This window comes from Eubalaena glacialis, chromosome 12, assembly GCF_028564815.1.
Source record: "Eubalaena glacialis isolate mEubGla1 chromosome 12, mEubGla1.1.hap2.+ XY, whole genome shotgun sequence".
Taxonomy (NCBI): Eukaryota; Metazoa; Chordata; class Mammalia; order Artiodactyla; family Balaenidae; genus Eubalaena; species Eubalaena glacialis.
In genome coordinates, this window is record NC_083727.1 from 65,854,049 (window position 1) to 65,879,533 (window position 25,485).

The 25,485-nt window shown below is 38.0% G+C and overlaps 1 pseudogene; it reads right to left on the reverse strand.

Moving 5' to 3' along the window:
- Positions 1-401: 401 nt before the first annotated feature.
- The window catches only part of LOC133102249 (pyrroline-5-carboxylate reductase 3-like), a 45,715-nt pseudogene continuing 20,631 nt past the window's right edge, over positions 402-25,485 (reverse strand).

A 25,485-nucleotide genomic window follows, 5' to 3' on the forward strand; every position in this document is an offset into this window, starting at 1 on the left:
TGGGTGGGTAGCGGGCAGACCACCAGGGAGGGCAGCACAGAGCTGCAGGTGCGCAGGGAGTGGGTGGGAGGCTGCTGCACAGGTGCGTTAGCCCTTTTACAGAAGGGAGATCGCTCTGCCTCGAGCCTCACAGCTGGTGGGTGGAAGAAAGGGTCTCCAGCACTCGGTCCTGCGTAGGATAGGGAGGCCCCCGTAAGCCCTGGGCTGCAGGCAGCCTGCCCCCACCCAAGTTCCTGCTTAGGGCCTCAAGTTCCTGGCTTTCCTGGTCTGTCTGTCCCTTCATGGGCATGCTAAAGAACCAAATCCTGCAGTCAATCAGATGCCAGGCGAGGGGACCCTCCAGGACTCTTGACTAAGGGAAGGGTCATCAGGACCAGCTCCACCTGCCATTTACCAGGAGCTTAGAGTCTGTGGAGGGGGCTCACATCCCGCTGTGTTCCCCGCTGGCTAGGACCCGTCCTCCACCCATCCTCCCAGGCCTCACGCAGCTCCTCCACCGGCCTGTAGGCTGCAGGGAACCTGAATCCTCCGGAAGGCGCCAGGGAGGGAGGAGAGGAGAGGGCGGTACTTGGGGGCCGTGGCCCACGCCCAGCGCCTGCGCCCTTCTTCCTGCTGCTCGCCCCGCCCTGCTCCGGCACGCCAAGCCCGGGGATGGCGCTGCCGCACAGCGTGCGCACATGGATCCGCAGCTGAGCCGGGTGCTGCCCCTTCTGCAGAAGCATCTTGGCTGTCCCCCAGGGTCTAGGCAGCAAGGCGGTGGGCCAGGCCAGTGGGCATGCCCAGCTCGATGGCATCTTCGGCCAAGGCCTCAGGAGGCGCACACAGAGGCCACGCCACTGCTCCTGAGGCGGGTGTGGACGTCCACGGGGGCCTGGGGCACCTCCTCCCCCGGCCCGCAGGCCTCCATTACGGTCCGCAGGAGCCGGGGCTCGTTGCTCCTGGAGTGGCGGCCTTGCGTCCCCACCACGGCCCCCTCCTAGGCCACTCAGGGCAGGTTGGACGAGCCCCCCCGGCAGCACTCGCGGGGTCTGGGGCAGCAGCTCCTCCAGGAGCTCCGAGAGACCCCGGCGGCCACGGACATCAGCCTGTGCTCGCGGTGACCACCTCCGCCAGGCCGGCTGGCAGGATGCCGGGTTGGTGGCAAAGGGAGCAGCTCTGCAGCACCTCCCGGCTGAACGGGTGGTCTGGCAGCCAGGGGCTGGGAAGCGGCTGAGGTTCCTGTCAGTCTGCGTGCTGGTCAGCGCGTGCTGAGCCTCGGCTTTTCCTGCTCGGATGAGGCCCCCGCCGTGTGGCCCACGGCGAGGAAGCCAGGCGCCGCGGGACAGGACTCCTCCGCCACCACTGCGCCCGGTCCAAGAGTCTTCAGTATCTGATCTGAATGGTAAGTTCTGAGAAATTCTAGTCAGTTATTTCATCAGGTTTTGTCTCTTCTGTGTTCTTACCTACATCTTCACGTTCTATAGCCCCTTTTAGAAGGATTTGGAAACTTAGCATCTGTCCTGCGTTTCTCTTATTCTCTCTTCATTCGTGCAGACTTCTTATAAAAATTCCTCGGTTCAGCGTTGTCCATTCGTTCTTCGAGGGTCTCTTTTGCTTTTCATGCCATCTATTTGACTTTATTCAATAGTATCTTTCACAAAACCTCTAAGAGATGTATATTCATGACTGTTCTCCTTTCGTGTGACCCCTTTACCTCTGTGATATTTATAATGATTATTTGAATGTCTTTTTATGATTTTCTAGTAACTTTTTAGTGGGAGTCAATTTCTCTCTTTTATGTACTTTGTTTTTGTAAATATTTCTGATGGTGTGTTTATCTTCTATGAAATGATTCCCTGATATTTTTCTAGGTAAGTTTTGCTTTCTGGCTTATACTTTTTTTTTTTTTAATTTGAATTTTATTTTATTTTATTTTTTTATACAGTAGGTTCTTATTGGTTATCTATTTTATACCTATTAGCATATATATGTGAATCCCAATCTCCCAGTTCATCCCACCACCACCACCCCCCGCCACTTTCCCCCCTTGTGTCCATACGTTTATTCTCTACATCTGTGTACATCTGTGTCTCTATTTCTGCCTTGCAAACCAGTTCATCTGTACTGTTTTTCTAGGTTGCACATACATGAGTTAATATACAATATTTGTTTTTCTCTTTCTGACTTGCTTCACTCTGTATGACAGTCTGTAGATCCATCAACGTCTCTGCAAATGACCCAATTTCGTTCCTTTTTATGGCTGAGTAATATTCCATTGTATATATGTACCACATCTTCCTTATCCATTCGTCTGTCGATGGGCATTTAGGTTGCTTCCATGACGTGGCTATTGTAAATAGTGCTGCAGTGAACATTGGGCTGCATGTGTCTTTTTGAATTATGGTTTCTCTGGGTATATGCCCAGCAGTGGGATTGCTGGGTCATATGGTAATTCTATTTTTGGTTTCTTAAGGAGCCTCCATACTGTTCTCCATAGTGGCTGTATCAATTTACATTCCCACCAACAGTGGAAGAGTGTTCCCTTTTCTCCACACGCTCTCCAGCATTTGTTGTTTGCAGATTTTCTGAGGATGACTGGCTTATACTTCTAATCTTGGCTTACAATTATGGCTTTCCTTCTCCTTCATTCTTTTAGGCACATCTCAATTTTTTTTTTTCAGTTTCTAATAGTATTTTTATTTCTTTTTATTTTTTTTAACATCTTTATTGGAGTATAATTGCTTTACAATGGTGTGTTAGTTTCTGCTGTATAACAAAGTGAATCAGCTCTAAATATACATATATCCCCATATCCCTTCCCTCTTGCATCTCCCACCCACTCTCCCTATCCCACCTCTCTAGGTGGTCACAAAGCACCGAGTGGATCTCCCTGTGCGATGGGGCTGCTTCCCACTAGCTATCTATTTTACATTGGGTAGTGTATATAAGTCCATGCCACTCTCTCACTTCGTCCCAGCTTACCCTTCCCCCTCTCTCTGTCCTCAAGTCCGTTCTCTACATCTGCGTATTTATTCCTGTCCTGCCCCTAGGTCCATCAGAACCATTTTTTTTCTTTTTCTTTAGATTCCATATGTATGTGTTAGCATACGGTATTTGTTTTTCTCTTTCTGACTTACTTCACTCTGTATGACAGACTCTAGGTCCATCCACCTCACTACAAATAACTCAGTTTCATTTCTTTATATGGCTGAGTAATATTGCATTGTATATATGTGCCACATCTTCTTTATCTATGCATCTGCCGATGGACACTTAGGTTGCTTCTATGTCCTGACTATTGTAAATAGTGCTGCAATGAACATTGTGGTACATGACTCTTTTTGAATTACGGTTTTCCCAGGGTATATGCCCAGTAGTGGCATTGCTGGGTCATATGGTAGTTCAATTTTTAGTTTTCTAAGGAACCTCCATACTGTTCTCCATAGTGGCTGTATCAATTTACATTCCCACCAACAGTGCAAGAGGGTTCCCTTTTCTCCACACCCTCTCCAGCATTTATTGTTTGTAGATTTTCTGATGATGACTGGCTTATACTTCTAATCTTGGCTTCCAATTGTGGCTTTCCTTCTCCTTTATTCTTTTAGGCACGTCTCAATTTTTTTTTTTTCAGTTTCTAATAGTATTTTTATTATGACATACTCTGTTATGTCATAGAGTGTTCTGCCTATGTTTTCCTCTAAGAGTTTTATAGTGTCTGGCCTTACATTTAGGTCTTTGATCCATTTTGAGTTTATTTTCGTGTATGATGTTAGGGAGTGTTCTAATTTCATTCTTTTACATGTAGCTGTCCAGTTTTCCCAGCACCACTTATTGAAGCGGCTGTCTTTTCTCCATTGTACATTCTTGCCTCCTTTATCAAACATAAGGTGACCATATGTGCATGGGTTTATCTCTGGGCTTTCTATCCTGCTCCATTTATCTATATTTCTGTTTTTGTGCCAGCACCATACTGTCTTGATTTCTGTAGCTGTGTAATATAGTCTGAAGTCACAGAGCATGATTCCTCCAACCCCATTTTTCCTTCTCAAGCTTGCTTTGACTATTCGGGGTCTTTTGTGTTTCCATAAGAATTGTGAAATTTTTTGTTCTAGTTCTGTGAAAAATGCCATTGGTAGTTTGATAGGGGTTGCACTGAATCTGAAGATCGCTTTGGGTAGTATAGTCATTTTCACAATGTTGATTTTTCCAATCCAAGAACATGGTATATCTCTCCATCTGTTTGTATCATCTTTAATTTCTTTCATCAGTGTCTTATAGTTTTCTGCATACAGGTCTTTTGTCTCCTTAGGTATGTTTATTCCTAGGGATTTTATTCTTTTTGTTGCAGTGGTAAATGGGAGTGTTTCCTTAATTTCTCTTTCAGATTTTTCAGCACTAGTGTATAGGAATGCCAGAGATTTCTGTGCATTAATTTTGTATCCTGCTACTTTACCAAATTCATTGATTAGCTCTAGTAGTTTCCTGGTAGCATCTTTAGGATCTGAGGCCTTTAGTTTTCTGGTAGCATGTCATCTGCAGACAGCGACAGCTTTACTTCTTTTCCAATTTGGATTCCTTTTAGTTCTTTTTCTTCTCTGATTGCTGTGGCTAAAACTTCCAAAACTATGTTGAATAATAGTGGGGAGAATGGGCAACCTTGTCTTCTTCCTGATCTTAGTGGAAATGGTTTCAGTTTTTCACCTTTGAGAATGATGCTGGCTGTGGGTTTGTCATATATGGCCTTTATTATGTTGAGGTAATTCCCTCTATGCCTACTTTCCGAGGTTTTTGATCATAAATGGGTGTTGAATTTTGTCGAAAGCTTTTTCTGCATTTATTGAGAGCATCGTATGGTTTTTATCCTTCAGTTTGTTAATATGGTTTATCATATTGATTGATTTGCATATATTGAAGAATTCTTGCATTCCTGGAATAAACCCCACTTGATCATGGTGTGTAATCCCTTTAATGTGCTGTTGGATTCTGTTTGCTAGTATTTTGTTGAGGATTTTTGCATCTATGTTCATCAGTGATATTGGCCTGTAGTTTTCTTTTTTTGTGTGACATCTTGGTCTGGTTTTGGTATCTGGGTGATGTTGGCCTCATAGAATGAGTTTGGGAGTGTTCCTCCCTCTGCTATATTTTGGAAGTGCTTGAGAAGTATAAGTGTTAGCTCTTCTCTAAATGTTTGATAGAATTCTCCCGTGAAGCCCTCTGGTCCTGGACTTTTGTTTGTTGGAAGATTTTTAATCACAGTTTCAATTTCAGTGCTTGTGATTGGTCTGTTTATATTTTCTATTTCTTCCTGGTTCAGTCTTGGAAATTTGTACTTTTCTGAGAATTTGTCCATTTCTTCCAGGTTGTCCATTTTATTGGCATATAGTTCCTTGCAGTAATCTCTCATGATCCTTTGTATTTCTGTAGTGTCAGTTGTTACTTCTCCTTTTTCATTTCTAATTCTATTGATTTGAATCTTCTCCCTTTTTTTCTTGATGAGTCTGGCTAATGGTTTATCAATTTTGTTTATCTTCTCAAAGAACCAGCTTTTGGTTTTATTGATCTTTGCTATTGTTTCCTTCATTTCTTTTTCGTTTATTTCTGATCTGATCTTTATGATTTCTTTCCTTCTGCTAACTTTGGGTTTCTTTTGTTCTTCTTTCTCTAATAGCTTTAGGTGTAAGGTTAGGTTGTTTATTTGAGATGTTTCCTATTTCTTGAGGTAGGATTGTATTGCTAGAAACTTCCCTCTTAGAACTGCTTTTGCTGCATCCCATAGATTTTGTGTCATCGTGTTTTCATTGTCATTTGTTGCTAGGTATTGCTTTATTTCCTCTTTGATTTCTTCAGTGATCTTTTGGTTATTTAGTAGTGTATTGTTTAGCCTCCATGTGTTTGTATTTTTTATAGTTTTTTTTTACTGCAATTGATATCTAGTCCCATAGCGTTGTATTCGGAAAAGATACTTGATATGATTTCAGTTATTTTAAATTAACCAAGGTTTGATTTGTGACCCAATATATGATCTATCCTGGAGAATATTCCATGAGCACTTGAGAAGAAAGTGTATGCTGTTGTCTTTGGATGGGACGTCCTATAAATATCAATTAAGTTCATTTGTTTAATGTGTCATTTAAAGCTTGTGTTTCCTTACTTATTTTCATTTTGGATGATCTGTCCATTGGTGAAAGTGGGGTGTTAAAGTCCCCCATTGTTATTGTGTTACTGTCGATTTCTTCTTTTATGGTTGTTAGCATTTGCCTTATGTATTGAGGTGCTCCTATGTTTGGTGCGTAAGTATTTACAACTGTTATATCTTCTTCTTGAATTGATCCCTTGATCATTGTGTAGTGTCCTTCTTTGTCTCTTGTAATAGTCTTTATTTTAAAATCTATTTTGTCTGATATGAGAATTGCTACACCAGCTTTATTTTGATTTCCATTTGCATGGAGTATCTTTTTCCATCCCCTCACTTTCAGTCTGTATGTGTCCCTATGTCTGAAGTGGGTCTCTTGTAGACAGCATATATACAGGTTTTGTTTTTGTGTCCATACAGCCAGTCTATGTCTTTAGTTTGGAGCATTTAATTCATTTAAATTTAACGTGGTTATAGATATGTATGTTCCTATTACCATTTTCTTAATTGTTTTGTTTTTCTTATTGTAGGTCTTTTCCTTCTCTTGTGTTTCCTGCCTAGAGAAGTTCCTTTAGCATTTGTTGTAAAGCTGGATTGGTGGTACTGAATTCTCTTAGCCTTTGCTTGTCTGTAAAGGTTTTAATTTCTCTTTCGAATCTGAATGAGATCCTTGCTGGTAGAGTAATCTTGGTTGTAGGTTCTTCCCTTTCATCACTTTAAATATGTCCTGCCACTTCTTTCTGGCTTGCAGAGTTTCTGCTGAAAGATCAGCTATTATCCTTATGGGGATTCCTTGTGTTTTATTTGTTGCTTTTCCCTTGCTGGCTTTAATATTTCCTTTGTATTTAATTTTTGATAGTTTGATTAATATGTGTCTTGGCATGTTTCTCCTTGGATTTATCCTGTGTGGGACTCTGTGCTTCCTGGACTTGGTTGACTATTCCCTTTCGCATGTTAGGGAAGTTTTCAACTATAATCTCTTCAAATATTTTCTCAGTCCCTTTTTTTTTTTCTCTTCGTCTTCTGGGACCCCTATAATTTGAATGTTTGTGTGTTTAATGTTGTCCCAGAGGTCTCTGAAACTGTCCTCAATTCTTTTCATTCTGTTTTCTTTATTCTGCTCTCCGGTAGTTATTTCCAGTATTTTATCTTCCAGGTTCCTTATCCGTTCTTTTGCCTCAGTTATTCTGCTATTGATTCCTTCTAGAGAATTTTAAATTTCTTTTATTGTGTTGTTCATCATTGTTTGTTTGGTCTTTAATTCTTTTAGATCCTTGTTAAAAATTTCTTGTATTTTCTCCATTCTATTTCCAAGATTTTGGATCATCTTTACTATCATTACTCTGAATTCTTTCTCAGGTAGACTGCCTATTTCCTCTTCATTTGTTTTGTCTGGTGGGCTTTTACCTTGCTCCTTCATCTGCTGTCCATTTCTCTGTTTTCTCATTTTCCTTAACTTACTGTGTTTGGGGTCTGCTTTTCGCAGGCTGCAGGTTCATAGTTCCTATTGTTTTGGTGTCTGCCCCCAGTGGCTAATGTTGGTTCAGTGGGTTGTGTAGGCTTCCTGGTGTAGGGGACTGGTGCCTGTGTTCTGGTGGATGAGGCTGGATATTGTCTTTCTGGTGGGCAGGACCGCATCCAGTGGTGGGTTTTGGGGTGTCTGTGATTATGATTTTAGGCAGCCTCTCTTCTAATGCTTGTGGTTGTGTTCCTGTCTTGCTAGTTGTTTGGCATAGGGTGTCCAGCCCTGCAGCTTGCTGGTTGTTCAGTGGAACTGGGTCTTAACGTTGAGATGGAGATCTCTGTGAGAGCTTTCGCTGTTTGATATTACATGGAGCCAGTAGGTCTCTGGTGGACCAGTGTCCGGAACTCGGCTCTCCCACATCAGAGACTCAGGGCTAAAACCTGACCAGAGCACCAAGATGTTGTCAGCCACTCAGCTCTGAAGAAAAGGGAGAAAAAGAAAGAAAGAACCGAAGGGATAGAGGGAGGGAGGGAGGGAGGGAGGAAGGAAGGAAGGAAGAAAATAATAAAATAGTAAAGAAAATTATTAAAAATAAAAAAATTAAAAAGTAATAAAAAAAAAAAGAAAGAAAGAAGAGAGCAACCAAACCAAAAAACAAATCCACCAATGATAACAAAAAAATGGACAGACAGAACCCCAGGACAAATGGTAAAAGCAAAAGTATACAGTCAAAATCATACAAAGAAGCATATACATACACACTCACAGAAAGAGAAAAAGGAAAAAATATATATATTAAAAAAAAAAAGGAAGAGAGCAACCAAATCAATAAACAAATCTATCAATGATAATAAGCTGTAAATACTAAACAAAAATAAACATAAACCTAGAAACAAATTAGGTCCAGAATGCAAACTCCAAGTCCATAGTTGCTCCCAAAGTCCACTGCCTCACTTTTGGGATGATTTGTTGTCTACTTAGGTATTCCACAGATGCAGGTACATCAAGTTGATTGTGGAGATTTAATCCGCTGCTCCTGAGGCTGCTGGGAGAGATTTCCCTTTCTCTTCTTTGTTCACACAGCTCCTGGGGTTCAGCTTTGGATTTGGCCCTGCCTCTGCGAATAGGTCTCCTGAGAGCGCTGTTCCCCGCCCAGACAGGACAGGATTAAAGTAGCAGCTGACTGGGGGGCTCTGGCTCTCTCAGGCCGGGGGATGGAGGGCTACGGAATGCGAGGCGAGTCTGCGGTGGCAGAGGCCAGCATGACATTGCAACAGCCTGAGGCATGCCGTGTGTTCTCCCGGGGAAGTTGTTCCAGTGGTGGGCTACACAGGCTCCCGCGAGGGGAGATGTGGATAGTGACCTGTGCTTGCACATAGGCTTCTTGGTGGCTGCAGCAGCCTTAGCATTTCATCCCTGTCTCGGTGTCCGTGCTGATAGCCGCGGCTCGTGCCTGTCTCTGGAGCTCGTTTAGGTGGTGCTCTGAATCCCCTCTCCTCACACACCCCAAAACAATGGTCTCTTGCCTCTTAAGCAGTTCCAGCCTTTTTCCCGGACTCCTCCTGGCTAGCTGTGGTGCACTAGCCCCCTTCAGGCTGTGATCACGCAGCCAGCCCCAGTCCTCTCCCTGGGGTCTGACCTCTGAAGCCTGAGCCTCAGCTCCCAGGCCCCACCCGCCCCAATAGGCTGGTGAGTGCTGGTCGGCACCGATCCTCTGTATGGGAAGCTCTCCGCTTTGCCCTCTGCACCCCTGTTGCTGTGCTGTCCTCCGCGGCTCTGAAGATTTCCCACCCCCCCCACCCCCCGTCTCCACTAGTGAAGGAGCTTCCTAGTGTGTGGAAACTTTTCCTCCTTCACAGCTCCCTCCCAGAGGTTCAGGTCCTATCCCTATTCTTTTGTCTCTGTTTTTCCTTTTCTCTTTTGCCCTATCCAGGTACGTGGGGAGTTTCTTGCCTTTTGGGATGTGTGAGGTCTTCTTCCAGCATTCAGTAGGTGTTCTGTAGGAGTTGTTCCACATGTAGATGTATTTTTGATGTATTTGTGGGAAGGAAGGTGGTCTCCACGTCTTACTCCTCCACCATCTTTAAACAGACCTCCACGTCTCAATTTCTTATGTTGTGTTTTTGACATTATTATGCATTTATTAGTTTTAATATATATTTTCTAATATTTCTACAGCTCCAATGGGAAGGCAGAAATTTTAGTATATGTTTAGTCCATTATCTTGAAATTTTAAATGGTATTAACATTTGAGTGAAGGTTGTTTTCGATAAAATAAATAAAAATACATATTCTTAAATATTATGTTTCATTTATTATAATTCTTAGAAATACTTTAATAATAAATTTATGACTATACAATTGCTAGTTAATCAAACATTTTCTATTGTACTTCACTTAAAATAAGTGCTTGGATGATTTTGCTCTTACAGTTTACTAAACACAAAGGTTTGATCACATTTTGGCCTATAGTGTCTCCCAATATTTATAATGGGACTCTGGGTCAGGGGCCAGGGAGGCTGGCATCTCCTGCTTTAGCATCCGCTACATTGCCAATGTGAATAAATATAAACTAGGAAGGTGATAGCATCAGGAAATGAATTAAAAAACAAATAAATTATGTAAAAAGTAGAAAGAATGCCTCTGTATATATGATGTAATTGTGAATCACAGTTATATTTTTATTTGTACTAATAGCAATCTCATTTTCTTGGACATGAAATCTCATGATGAAGAATGCCAGATGTGGCCACTGTAAATGACACAGGGGTTCATGAGAGAATATTTTGCAGAATTATACACTATCCTAGAATTACCATGCTTTTCTTAAAACATTTGTTATCCTGAAAAGACAGTGGAACTAAGCTGAGCTTATAAATTACACTGGCATAAAGGGAAAATGGGCTCTGAGAAATAATGTAGCGCTACTACAGGAATTTCAGCCAGGAAACCTTCAGAGGATGGAAACGCAAGCAAACAGGAAATGAATGCTTTTTATTCTGATAGTCTACTCCATCCTGATGAGTGAAAGGCATTGCTTCTGATAACCCTGAACACCATCCTATGAAAATCAAAATAAGTACACTAAAAAGTTTATGACCAGAATAAAGTAAACGGTTCTGCCAAAATAATAGTGAAAAAAAGAAGGTGATCGATACAGTAGGAAGGCAGGGTAGATGGACCTTCATTCTTTCTCAGTTCCTGCCCTTCATGGCCACTGCTGAAAACCTGAGTCAAAAAGCTAAGCACTAGATCTACCAGACGGCAGACAACAGAAGCAAGAACTACCATTCTGCAGCCTGTGGAACAAAAACCACATTCACAGAAAGATAGACAAAATGAAAAGGCAGAGGACTATGTACCAGATGAAGGAACAAGATAAAACTCCAGAAAAACAACTACATGAAGTGGAGATAGGCAACCTTCCTGAAAAAGATTTCAAAATATTGATAGTGAAGATGATCCAGGACCTTGGAAAAAGAATGGAGGCAAAGATCGAGAAGATGCAAGAAATGTTTAACAAAGATCTAGAAGAATTAAAGAACAAACAAACAGAGATGAACAACACAATAACTGAAATGAAAACTACACTAGAAGGAATCAATAGCAGAATAACTGAGGCAGAAGAACGGATAAGTGACCTGGAAGACAGAATGGTGGAATTCACTGCTGTGGAAGAGAATAAAGAAAAAAGAATGAAAAGAAATGAAGGCAGCCTAAGAGACCTCTGTGACAACATTAAACACAACAACATTTGCATTATAGGGGTCCCAGAAGGAGAAGAGAGAGAGAAATGACCTGAGAAAAAATTTGAAGAGATTATAGTCGAAAACTGCCCTAACATGGGAAAGGAAATAGCCACCCAAGTCCAGGAAGCGCAGAGAGTCCCATACGGGATAAACCCAAGGAGAAACACACTGAGACGCATACTAATCAAATTGACAAAAATTAAAGACAAAAAAAAATTATTGAAAGCAACAAGGGAAAAGCAACAAATAATATTGAAGGGAACTCCCATAAGGTTAACAGCTGATTTCTCAGCAGAAACTCTATAAGCCAGAAGGGAGTGGCACAATATATTTAAAAGGATGAAAGGAAAGAACCTACAACCAAGATTACTCTACCTGGCAAGGATCTCATTCAGATTCCACAGAGAAATCAAAAGCTTTAAAGTCAAGCAAAAACTAAGAGAATTCAGCACCACCAAACCAGCTCTCCAACAAATGCTAAAGGAACTTCTCTAAGTGGGAAACACAAGAGAAGAGAAGGACCTACAAAAACAAACCCATAACAATTAAGAAAATGGTAATAGGAACATACATATTGATAATTATCTTAAACATGAATGGATTAAATGCTCCAACCAAAAGACACAGGCTCACGGAATGGATACGAAAACAAGACCCATATATATGCTGTCTACAAGAGACCCACTTCAAACATAGGGACACATACAGACTGAAAGTGAGGGGATGGAATGCAAAGGGAAACCAAAAGAAAGCTGGAGTAGCAATTCTAATATCAGACAAAATATACCTTAAAATAAAGACTATTACAAGAGACAAAGAAGGACACTACATAATGATCAAGGGATCAATCCAAGAAGAAGATAAAACAATTGTGAATACTTACGCACACAACATAGGAGCACCTCAATACATAAGGCAAATGCTAACCTCTACAAAAGAGGAAATCAACAGTAACACAATAATAGTGGGGGACATTAATACCCCACTTACAGTGATGGACAGATCAGACAGAAAGTTAATAAGGAAACACAAGCTTTAAATGACACAATAGACCAGAAAGATTTAATTGATATTTATAGGAAATTCCATCCAAAAACAGCAGATTACACGTTCTTCTGAAGTGCACGTGGAACATTCACCAGGATAGATCACATCTTGGGTCACAAATCAAGCCTTGGTAAATTTAAGAAAATTGAAATCATATCAAGCATCTTTTATGACCACAACACTATGAGATTAGAAATCAATTACAGGGGAAAAAACGTAAAAATCACAGACACATGGAGGCTAAACAATACATTACTAAATAACCAAGAGATTACTGAAGAAATCAAAGAGGAAATCAAAAAATACCTAGAGACAAATGACAACGAAAACACGCTGATCCAAAACTTATGGAATGCAGCAAAAGCAGTTCTAAGAAGGAAGTTTATAGCAATACAATCTTACCTCAAGAAACAAGAAAAATCTCAAATAAACAATCTAACCTTACACCTAAAGGAACTAGAGAAAGAAGAACAAACAAAACCCAAACTTAGTAGAAGGAAAGAAATCATAAATATCAGATCAGAAATAAATGAAATAGAAATAAAACAATAGAAAAGATCAATAAAACTAAAAGCTGGTTCTTTGAGAAAATAAACAAAATTGATAAACCTTTAGCCAGAGTCATCAAGAAAACGAGGGAGAGGACTCAAATCAATAAAATTAGAAATGAAAAAGGAGAAGTTACAGTGGACACTGCAGAAATTAAAAGCATCATAGGAGACTACTACAAGCAACTCTATACCAATAAAATGGACAACCTGGAAGAAATGGACAAATTCTTAGAAAAGCACGACCTTCTGAGACTGAACCAGAAAGAAATAGAAAATATAAACAGACCAGTCACAAGCACTGAAATTGGAACTGTGATTAAAAATCTTCCAACAATCAAAAGTCCAGGACCAGATGGCTTCACAGGTGAATTCTATCAAACATTTAGAGAAGAGCTAACACCCATGCTTCTCAAAATCCTCCAAAAAATTGCAGAGGAAGGAACACTCCCAAACACATTCTACAGGCCACCATCACCCTGATACCAAAACCAGACAGAGATAATACAAAAAAAGAAAATTACAGATCAATATCACTGATGAATATAGATGCAAAAATTCTCAACAAAATACTAGCAAACAGTATCCAACAACACATTAAAATGATCATACACCATGATCAAGTGAGATTTATCCCAGGGATTCAAGGATTCTTCAATGTATGCAAATCAATCAATGTGAGACACCATATTAACAAATTGAAGAATAAAAATCATATGATCATCTCAATAGATGCAGAAAAAGCTTTTGAGAAAATTCAACACCAATTTACGATAAAAACTCTCCAGAAAGTGGGCATAGAGGGATCCTACCTCAATATTATAAAAGCCAAACTCACAGCAAACATCGTTCTCAATGGTGAAAAACTGAAAGCATTTCCTCTAAGATCAGGAATAAGACAAGGATGTCCACTCTCACCACTGTTATTCAACATAGTTTTGGAAGTCCTAGCCACAGCAATCAGAGAAGAAAAAGAACTAAAAGAAATCCAAATCAGAAAAGAAGAAGTAAAAGTGTCACTGTTTGCAGATGACATGATACTATACATAGAGAATCCTAAAGATGCCACCAGAAAACTGCTAGAGCTAATCAATGAATTTGGAAAAGTTGCAGGATACAAAATTAATGCCCAGAAATCTCCTGCATTCCTACACACTAACAACAAAAGATCAGAAGGAGAAATTAAGGAAACAATCCCATTCACCATTGCAACAAAAAGAATAAAATTCCCAGGAATAAACCTACCAAAGGAGGTAAAAGACCTGTAGTCAGAAAACTGTAAGACACTGATGAAAGAAATCAAAGATGACATAAACAGATGGAGAGATATACCATGTTCTTGGATTGGAAGAATCAATATTGTGAAAATGATTATACTACCCAAAGCCATCTACCAATTGATTCATTGCAATCCCTATCAAATTACCAGTGGCATTTTTTTACAGAACTAGAACAAAAAGTCTTAAAATTTGTATGGAGACACAAAAGACCCTGAATAGCCAAAGCAGTTTTGAGGGAAAAAAACGTAGCTGGAGGAATCAGACTCCCTGACTTCAGACTATACTACAAAGCTACAGTCATCAAGACAATATAGTACTAGCACAAAAACAGAAATATAGATCACTGGAACAGAATAGAAAGCCCAGAGATAAACCCACGCACCTATGGTCAACTAATCTATGACAAAGGAGGCAAGGATATACAATGGAGAAAAGACAGTCTCTTCAGTAAGTGGTGCTGGGAAAACTGGACAGCTATATGTAAAGAATGTAATTAGAATACTCCCTAACACCATACACAAAAATAAACTCAAAATGGCTTAAAGACCAAATGTAAGACCAGATACTATAAAACTCTTAGAGGAAAACATAGGAAGAACACTCTTTGACATAAATCACAGCAAGATCTTTTTGGACCCACCTCCTAGAGTAATGGAAATAAAAACATAAACAAATGGGACCTAATGAAACTTAAAAGCTTTTGCATAGCAAAGGAGATTACAAACAAGACGAAAAGACAACCCTTAGAATGGGAGAAAATATTTGCAAATGAATCAACGGACAAAGGATTAATCTTCAAAATATATGAACAACTCAAGCAGCTCAATATTAAAAACAAAAACAACCCAATCAAAAAATGGGCAGAAGACCTAAATAGACATTTCTCCAAAGAAGGCATACAGATGGCCACAAAGCACATGAAAAGCTGCTCAACATCACTAATTATTAGAGAAATGCAAATCAAAACTACAATGAGGTATCACCTCACACCAGTTAGAATGGGCATCATCAGAAAATCTACAGGCAACAAATGTTGGAGAGGGTGTGAAGAGAAGGGAACCCTCTTGCACTGTTGGTGGGAATGTAAATTGATGCAGCCACTATAGAGAACAGTATGGAGGTTCCTTAAGAAACTAAAAATAGGGCTTCCCTGGTGGCGCAGTGGTTGAGAATCTGCCTGCCAATGCAGGGGACACGGGTTCGAGCCCTGATCTGGGAGGATCCCACATGCCGTGGAGCAACTGGACCCGTGAGCCACAATTACTGAGCCTGTGCGTCTGGAGCCTGTGCCTCACAAGAGAGGCCGCGATAGTGAGAGGCCCGCGCACCACGATGAAGAGTGGCCCCCGCTTGCCGCAACTAGAGAAAGCCCTCGCACAGAAATGAAGACCCAACACAGCCTTAAATAAATAAATAAATTTAAGAAACTAAAAATAGAATTACCGTATGACCCAGCAATCCCACTATTGGGCATATACCCAGAGAAAGCATATTTCAAAAAAGACACATGCACCCCAGTGTTCATTGCAGCACTATTTACAATAGCCAGGTCATGGAAGCAACCTAAATGCCCATCGACAGGCGAATGTATAAAGAAGATGTGGTACATATATTACTCAGCCATAAAAAGGAACGAATTTGGGTCATTTGTAGAGATGTGGATGGATCTAGAGACTGTCATACAGAGTGAAGTAAGTCAGAAAGAGAAAAACAAATACCATATATTAGCTCATATGTGGAATCTAGAAAAACGATACAGATGAACTGGTTTGCAAGGCAGAAATAGAGACACAGATGTAGAGAACAAACATATGGACACCAAGGGGAGAAAGTGGCGGGAGGGTGGGGTGGTGGTGTGATGAACTGGGAGATTGGGATTGACATGTGTACACTAATATGTATAAAATAGATAACTAGTAAGAACCTGCTGCATAAAATGTAAATAAATAAAATTAATAATAATAAAAAGAATCTACGCTCCAATCACCACTTGCTCAATAAACAAACAAGGAAGCAAGTGAATTGGTGCGGAATAGGAAAGATTGGATGCATTGTTCACAGACCTGAAACAGAATTGATGGAGCCAGGAATGTAGGTGATATTTTTACAATTGCAAGGGTATAGCTGTTTAGTAATTTTGTTCTCACTTCACTTACTGCATGGAACTTAGAATTGTTTCTCTTTTAATAGAATATTTGGGAAAAGACTAGATGGTTTCTGCCAAGTGAAGGTTGCTATGTCGCATAGTAGATAGACCTCAGAAGACCTGGGTGGGATCCCAGATGTGCTTTCACTTGCTGTGGATACTGGAATAACGAATTAAATCTCTCTAAGGCTCAATGTCCCCAATTAGAAAAGAGGGTAGTAGAAACACGACCCTATAATGTTTTTAGGATTATGAAGATGGGCTTATTGCTATTCCTGGCCTGTGTATTAAATCTTTCCCTGTAGTTTCTCTCAACTATACATTGCATGCCAACTTCTCTGATAATAAGTAGCCATTTGAACATCCTATGACTTGCTTTCCAGACTTATTAGTATTCATTTTCATGTTCTGAATTTAATATTCTTTGCTTATTTCCCGATTCATCCCAATTCCAAAAAGAGATTCATTTGACTACTCTTAAATAGACTTTTTCCTGCTTGATCAATTAGCTGTAATTCTCTACTGTGTTCAGAATTGAAAGATTATACTGCCTTTGATATTGGAGAGACTTTTAAAGATTTTTAAAATCTTTGGAAAATAAATGTTTAAGAAAGTTAGAGTTATTTGGAGTTAAAATCCCAAGTCCTACTCCTATTAAGAGCCCCAAAGTGAGATTTTTTTTTTCCCTATCGTTAATTTTGGATGAAAACACTTATTTCAGCAAAATGAATTTTCGTCAATATTCAAACCATTGTGGTTGGTAAACTTTGGTTTTAAGTTGTGAAATATTAAATTAATGAGCACAATTCACTGAAATAAACCTTGCATTGAATTTTGCTTTTCCTTTTCACAGAACCATGCTATTTCTTCTTAATATTTTATGTTTTTCTTAGTTATTGCAAACTTGTTTGATGATGGTTTCATATTACTACTAAGTACTGGGGTTAACTGACCATTTTATAGTTAATGGATTCATCCTTGCTTTCCTCTATCCTGATGAACGTTATTAACTTGCCATCTCCTTCTATTTATCCAGGTACATCTGTAGTCCACCAAAAAAGAAAGCAAATAGCTTTTAAAGCTATTGTAGTCCACTTTTCCCCTCAGAGGGGTGTAAACAAACACGATGCCAGATCTTTCAGTTATATTTGATATTTTTTCAGGCACATAGATATAGTTTAATATGTGCATTTAATGTACTATTTAATTATAAATGTATGTGCAATTATTAGGGCGATCACTTTGCTCTAATAGAAAATAAAACATTTTAAATGAATTCATTTAAAAGGTTTAAATAGCTTCAGTTAAAATTTTAGTATAAAATTTTACTGAAGTTTAATGCTCGTTTATTAGAGAAAAGAACAAACTATATTTTACACGTTACTCAATTAAACCAGTGAAGTATTTCTATTGTTCATCTATTTAAATTGAAAAACTATCAAGTATGAATAATTATTCAATTTTTCTTCTCTATCAGCGTTTTAGGTATCATTTTTATTATTCTTTTAATGGTTACCTTAGAGATTACAATATGCATCCTTGACTTATTACAGTCTACCTTAACTTAGTTCTTTAACTACTTCCACAAAAGGCAAGCACCTTAGAAGGATTTAAATACATTTTACCCTTTCCTGTTTTGCTTCGTATATATTATAAACCCCTTGGGACATTATTATTATTGTTTTAAACACCAATATGCATTTATTTTACCTGCATCATTACCCTTCTTGGTGCTCTTAGTTCTTTTCAGTGACTCCTAGCTTCTATTTAGTATCATTTTCCTTCAACCTGAAGAACTAGCTGTGACACTTATTGCAAGGCGGCTGGTGACAAAGATGCAGATTGTGTGTTTCTGAAAATATCCTTGTATTTCCTTCATTTTTGAAGGATATTTGCTAGGTATAGACTTTTAGAAGAGAAGATGGGCTTTTTTATTCTTTCTTTAAATATTTTAAAGATACCATTTCTTGTCTTTTGGTTTCCATAGTTTTCATTGAAAAGTCAAGGATCGTTTTATTCCTGTTCCTTTAAAGAGAATTTTTTTTCTAATGGTCTGGCTTGGCTTCATTTCATTGTCTTATTTTCTTTTTCCAGAAGTTTAATATGAATTGGCAAGATATAGTTATCTTTGCGTATTTCTTTAGAGTTAACGGAGTTTCTTAAACCATTGAGTTGATGCATCTCATCAATGTAGGGAAACTTGTAGCTACTATCTCTTCAAATATTGCTTCTTCCCAATCTTTCCTCCTCTTTCCATGGGACTAGAGTATCATTATTTTAGGACTATTAACTGTGTTCCACGTATTTCTTTTGTTATTACCATTCTCTTTTCTTCCTGTATTTTAGTTTTGATATATTTTTAGATTTGTTTCCTCTTCACTAATCCTCTCTTACTGTGTTCAGTTTATTTTTAAGCCAATCCAATTAATTATTAATTTCAGTTATTTCATTTCTAGAATGTCTATTTGATTCTTTTTTTATAGAGTTAAATTTACCATTGAAATTTTCTAACTTTTCATCTACCTGATGTTTTCTATTTATTTTCTCAAGCATATTAATCACGGTAAAGTCCCTGTCTGTCAACTGCAATATGTATTTCCAGTGTCTGTTTTATTTCATTTTAGTCATTCTGTTTCATTTTATTTCATTTAGTTCATTTCATTTTATTTTCTTTAGGTTATATTTAGCATGATATTTAGCATGTCTGATATTTAGCATGTCTTTCAAATTTCTATTGACTGTTGGACATTGTGGATAAAATCTAAAGAGGTTCTTGATGATGGTTAATTTTCCTTTTGGCTGGTAGATAGAATACTGGTAGAAGAACTTGATCCTGTTAACAGTTGGTTTTCTCAAGATTGCTTTGGCTATTCGGGGTCTTTTGTGTTTCCATACAAATTGTGAAATTTTTTGTTCTAGTTCTGTGAAAAATGCCATTGGTAGTTTGATAGGGATTGCACTGAATCTGTAGATCGCTTTGGGTAGTATAGTCATTTTCACAATGTTGATTCTTCCAATCCAAGAACATGGTATATCTCTCCATCTGTTTGTATCATCTTTAATTTCTTTCATCAGTGTCTTATAATTTTCTGCATACAGGTATTTTGTCTCCTTGGGTAGGTTTATTCCTAGGTATTTTATTCTTTTTGTTGTAGTCATAAATGGGAGTGTTTCCTTAATTTCTCTTTCAGATTTTTCATCATTAGTGTATAGGAATGCAAGAAATTTCTGGGCATTAATTTTGTATCCTGCTACTTTACCAAATTCATTGATTAGCTCTAGTAGTATTCTGGTAGCATCTTTAGGATTCTCTAGGTGTAGTACCATGTCATCTACAAACAGTGACAGTTTTACTTTTTCTTTTCTGATCTGGATTCCTTTTATTTCTTTTTCTTCTCTGATCGCTGTGGCTAGGACTTCCAAAACTATGTTGAATAATAGTGGTGAGAGTGGGCAACCTTGTCTTGTTCCTGACCTTAGTGGAAATGGTTTCAGTTTTTCACCATTGAGAACTATGTTGGCTGTGCGTTTTTCATATATGGCCTTATTATGTTGAGGTAAGTTCCCTCTATGCCTACTTTCTGGAGAGTTTTTATCATAAATTGGTGTTGAATTTTGTCAAAAGCTTTTTCTGCATTTACTGAGATGATCACATGGTTTTTATCCTTCAATTTGTCAATATGGTGTATCACATTCATTGATTTGCGTATACTGAAGAATCCTTGCATTCCTGGGATAAACCCAACTTGATCATGGTGTATGATCCTTTTAACGTGCTGTTGGATTCTTCAGCAAACGAAGCAACTGACAAAGGATTAATCTCCAAAATATACAAGCAGCTTATGCAACTCAATATCAAAAAAACAAACAACCCAATCCAAAAATGGGCGGAAGACCTAAATCGACATTTCTCCAAAGAAGATATACAGATTGCCAACAAACAATGAAAGAATGCTCAACATCACTAATCATTAGAGAAATGTAAATCAGAACTGCAATGAGGTACACCTCACACCAGTCAGAATGGCCATCATCAAAAAATCTACAAACAATAAATGCTGGAGAGGGTGTGGAGAACAGGGAACTCTCTTGCATTGTTTGTGGGAATGTAAATTGATACAGCCACTATGGAGAACAGTATGGAGTTTCCTTAAAAAACTAAAAATAGAACTGTCATGCAACCCAGCAATCCCACTACTGGGCATATACCCTGAGAAAACCATAATTCAAAAAGAGTCATGTACCACAATGTTCATTGCAGCTCTATTTACAATAACCAGGACATGGAAGCAACCTAAGTGTCCATTGACAGATGAATGGATAAAGAAGATGTGGCACACTTATACAATGGAATATTACTCAGCCTTAAAAAGAAACGAAATTGAGTTATTTGTAGTGAGGTGGATGGACCTAGAGACTGTCATACAGTGAAGTAAGTCAGAAAGAGAAAAACAAATACTGCATGCTAACACATATGTATGGAATCTAAAAAAAAAAAAATGGTTCTGAAGAACCTAGGGGCAGGACAGGAATAAAGATGCAGACATAGAGAATGGACTTGAGGACAGAGGGAGGGGGAAGGGTAAGCTGGGATGAAGTGAGAGAGTGGCATGGACATATATACACTACCAAATGCAAAATAGATAGCTAGTGGGAAGCAGCCACATAGCACAGGGAGATCAGCTCGGTGCTTTGTGTCCACCTAGAGGGATGGGATAGGGAGGGTGGGAGGGAGTCGCAAGAGGGAGGGGATATGGGGATATATGTATATGTATAGCTGATACACTTTGTTATACAGCAGAAACTAACACACCATTGTAAAGCAATTATACGCCAATAAAAAAAAAAAAAAAGAGTTGGTTTTAGGCTTTGTTAGAGCTGACCTATTTCAATTTTGTCCTTACTCCTAAGGTATGCCCCTTATTCTGGATTCTGGTTCTTAGTCCTAAACTGTAAACTTTATTCCTAATTCCTAGCCCTTTAAGATTTCAACTGAAATCCTGAGGTGTTTACCAAGGTTACTCCACCTTGCTGGAGTTTAAATTCCAGAATCTTTGCTCAACAGGCACAGCTGCTGAAATCACTGCTCAGCTCACTAATATTACAGATGTTTTCTATTGGGTCATTGGAGTCATGCCCCGTGAGAGTACAATTTAGAACCTCACCAATGATTTTAGGAACATTAGATGCAGATTTGTGGGCTACTTCTCTACTGGTCTGTTTTTTGGGGGGGGGGTATATTGCCTGTCAAGTCCCATACCATTTGCCAGGCCTGAACACTATGCTGTTTCTACTGAGACTGCTGCTTTTGCTTGGGCTTTATTTTGTTGATCTGATTTGGAAAATACCCTCAGATAAAAAGCTGTGGTGAATGCAGAGCTCAAAACATGTGCTTCTGTTCTCTAAAAAAGTATAACTTCTCCGTTTTTTCCAGATAGCACTGCAGGAGTGTTAGTCAGATTCAAGCTACATTGTAATAGTAGGTGGAGCAAAAATTACTTGTGTGGATAATTGATACACTAATAAATAATGATTTTCAATACATTTTATACATTTTCCTGCTGTACTTATTCTGATATTATGTTCATAAACACTTTGCTCTTGTAGAGCTTTATTGTGAGATATACTTTTGCTTTTTACTCACAAACTCTAGTGTGTATAGCAATTTATGCTTAATTTCACTTTTTAAAGGTGATATGTATTTAAATTTGTTTACTTAGGCTTAAAGACTGATATAAAGTTGATGAAATCATGGGCAAAATTGTGCTTCCAATGCCACATAATTGCTAACCTTCTCGAATTGGAACAAAAATGAAGTACAATTCTGCCTTAGAATTCTTAAAAAAAAAAAAAAAAGAACCAATACTACTTGCCAAAGTATGACTCTCCACCTAGGCCATGAAACACACCTGCTGATGAATAAATTCACCTTTGAGATGGATTGTTCTGCCCTCATTGTTCGTAAATTAGGCTGTACATGGTATATGGCTTACAAAATTACTAGTAAAATATTTGTTTATTGAAGAGATTTAATGTCCACAGAGAACACCCACACTCAGGATTGTAGGTGGTATACTTTTTATCCCATAATGGATTTGAATGTGTTATTGGAATTGATTAGCATAGTGAGTGTTGTTGGTCACTGAAATGCTTGCTGATTTTTAATAAAAAGACATTTTGGCTCATAAACCAAAAAATCTTTGTACAAATATTTGTTTTGAAATATTTCCCTTCACATTCTTCCATCTCATGCTTTCATCCAAATAACAGGGAATATAGTGAAATGGGAAAATGACTTAAATTATAATCAAATTATATGTATAATATATATGATTACATATAAAATATGTCTATATATTTGTCTGTATACTCATATGTATGTAGCTACACATACATACAAATATTAATATCTCTGTCAATATATAACTTCAATATGACCTTGTTCATTTGTTTGGAAGTTCAAAATATATTTCTACCTTCTGGCTACATTTCTCTTTATATATTAATTAATATTTGCATAAGTTCCCATATTCCCTTTTTTGACAGATTTCTTCTGTTCTACATAGAGCCAATACTTAGGGAAAATACCAGGTACTCAGCATGTTACTTATAGTAGTTAATCCTGAAGTCCTGGTCACTGTCCCTCACCATTTTAACCAGAACTAAGGTGAGACATCTCAAGCCTAGATGCTGCTCCCACCATTACCAGTGGGTGGTTGCTCTAGACAGATCCACTGTGTGGGTGCACTACTAAGGTTGGAGTGAGTTCATTAACTTTCTATTTTATTTTGACATCCATGATCCTTATTTTTAGGGTATAAAATAGAACCAGGGAAAACTATACATAGACACATGTATTAATGACTTTAATAAAAAAGAAAGAAGCCACTGTTATACACATGTAACTCACACTTCTTATCTAAATGGCAAACTATATGTTATACATATATAAAAGTTGGCTTTTTTTTTTGCAATAGAATTATTTTTGGAAGTTGTATTCCTGTAGCCTTGATGAGGACAGTAGTCCCTAGGATCATATTTGATTCTCATATTTAATCCTGTTTTCCCAAATAACCTTTGGATTGAATGTGAAGGTCACAAAACCAAGAAATATTTTATCAAGGGAGTGAACTTACCTGAACAAAATACATCATAATACTTTAGTCAAATTTTCTCTCTGTCTGAGTAACTGTGTTCACTTCTAAAACTGAGCCATCCACAGTTGCATTCATTAGTTGTTGAATTCCAGAGTGGTGGAGGAGGTATAGTCATGAATGCATTTCCATGAGAATGGCTCAGGTGAATACTGAAAATGTAGATCTGATCTATTCACCTCAAAGAAAATATTATGACATAACATCTCATAATTTCAAACAGATTGCTGTTTTTTAATGATGAACATTTCTGTTTTTGAACATTTTTTTTTGATGAAACATTTCTAGTTTTTGATTACATCAATTGTCATGTTACCTATATTGTAGTTACTTGAAAATCTAAGGCAACATTTTAATGAATATTTGTGCAAGCACATAATAAGCATTATGTATCAATTTTTGGGATTTTGGTTGTTAATGTAATGCTAGTGCCAACAGAATGTGTGAAAATGTGAATTGTCATTGATACTAAATATCAAAGAAATTAGGTCCATAATTGGCATTGTTTATCAAGGAATAATTATTATTCACTACCAAAGTCTTTAAATAATTTAGAGTATATGACAAGTGCTTTTAATTTTTTAAATTTTATTGAAGTATAGTTGATTTACAATGTTGTGTTTAATTTCTGTTGTACAGCAAAGTGACTCATTTATACATATATATATATATCATATATATATACTTTTTCATATTCTTTTCCATTATGGTTTATCACAGGATGTTGAATATAGTTCACTGTGCTATACAGTAGGACCCTGTTGTTTATCCATCCTATGTATAATAGTTTGCATCTGCTAATCCCAAACTCCCAATCCTTTCCTCCCCCTCCCTCTCCCCCTTGGCAACCACAAGTCTGTTCTCTATATCTGTGGGTCTGTTTTTGTTCTGTATGTATGTTAATTTGTGTCATATTTTAGATTCCACATATAAGTGATACCATGTGGTATTTGTCTTTCTCTTTCTGACTTACTTCGCTTAGTATGATAATCTCTAGGTCCATCCATTGTTGCTACAAATGGCATTATTTATTCTTTTTAATGGTCGAGCAATATTCCATTGTGTTTGTGTATCTCACATGTTCTTTATACATACATCTGTCAATGGACATTTATGTGGTTTCCATGTCTTGGCTATTGTAAATAGTGCTGGTATGAACATAAGGGTGCATGTGTCTTTTCAAATTATAGTTTTGTCTGCATATATGCCCAGGAGTGAGATTGCTGGATCATATGGCAACTCTATTTTGAGTTTTTTGAGGGACCTCCATATTGTTTTCCATAGTGGCTGCACCAATTTACATTCCCACCAACACTGTAAGAGGGTTCCCTTTTCTCCACACCCTCTCCAGCATTTATTATTTGTAGACATTTTAATGATGGCCATTCTGAGGTGGTATGAGGTAGTACCTCATTGTAGTTTTGATTTGCATTTCTCTAATAATTCGTGATGATGAGCATCTTTTCATGTGCCTATTGGCCATCTGTCTTCTTTGGACAAATGTCTGTTTAGGTTTTCTGCCCATTTTTTGGTTGGGTTATATACTGTTATTTCTTTCACTGAAGTATGTAAATATTAATTTAAATTAACTTAAAAAATTAATTTCTAAAAATTCCACTGAAATAAGTGATATAGTAAACAACAATAAATAAGGATGTGAGATCATCATAACAAATGTGTGTTTTGCATGCTGTTCTTAACTACTTTACTTTTATGAATAAAAGAACTTTTTCAAAGCATTTTCCATGTCTTCAAATGCCTTAAAATAGAGTAAGTGAATATAAAAAACTTATTTTTCCATGTGTTTTATTACTTTGTTTTTAAGAATAGGAATGTAATTATTCAGAGAGCCTTGGTTGTTAGCATTTTAACTAAGTCGTAGAACCAAAACTAAAAATATTTTTTAGTAAGTGTGATGTGAGGTGATTTTAATAAACTCCTACTGCATTGTCTACACATGGTTCTTATCTAGGTATCACTTTCT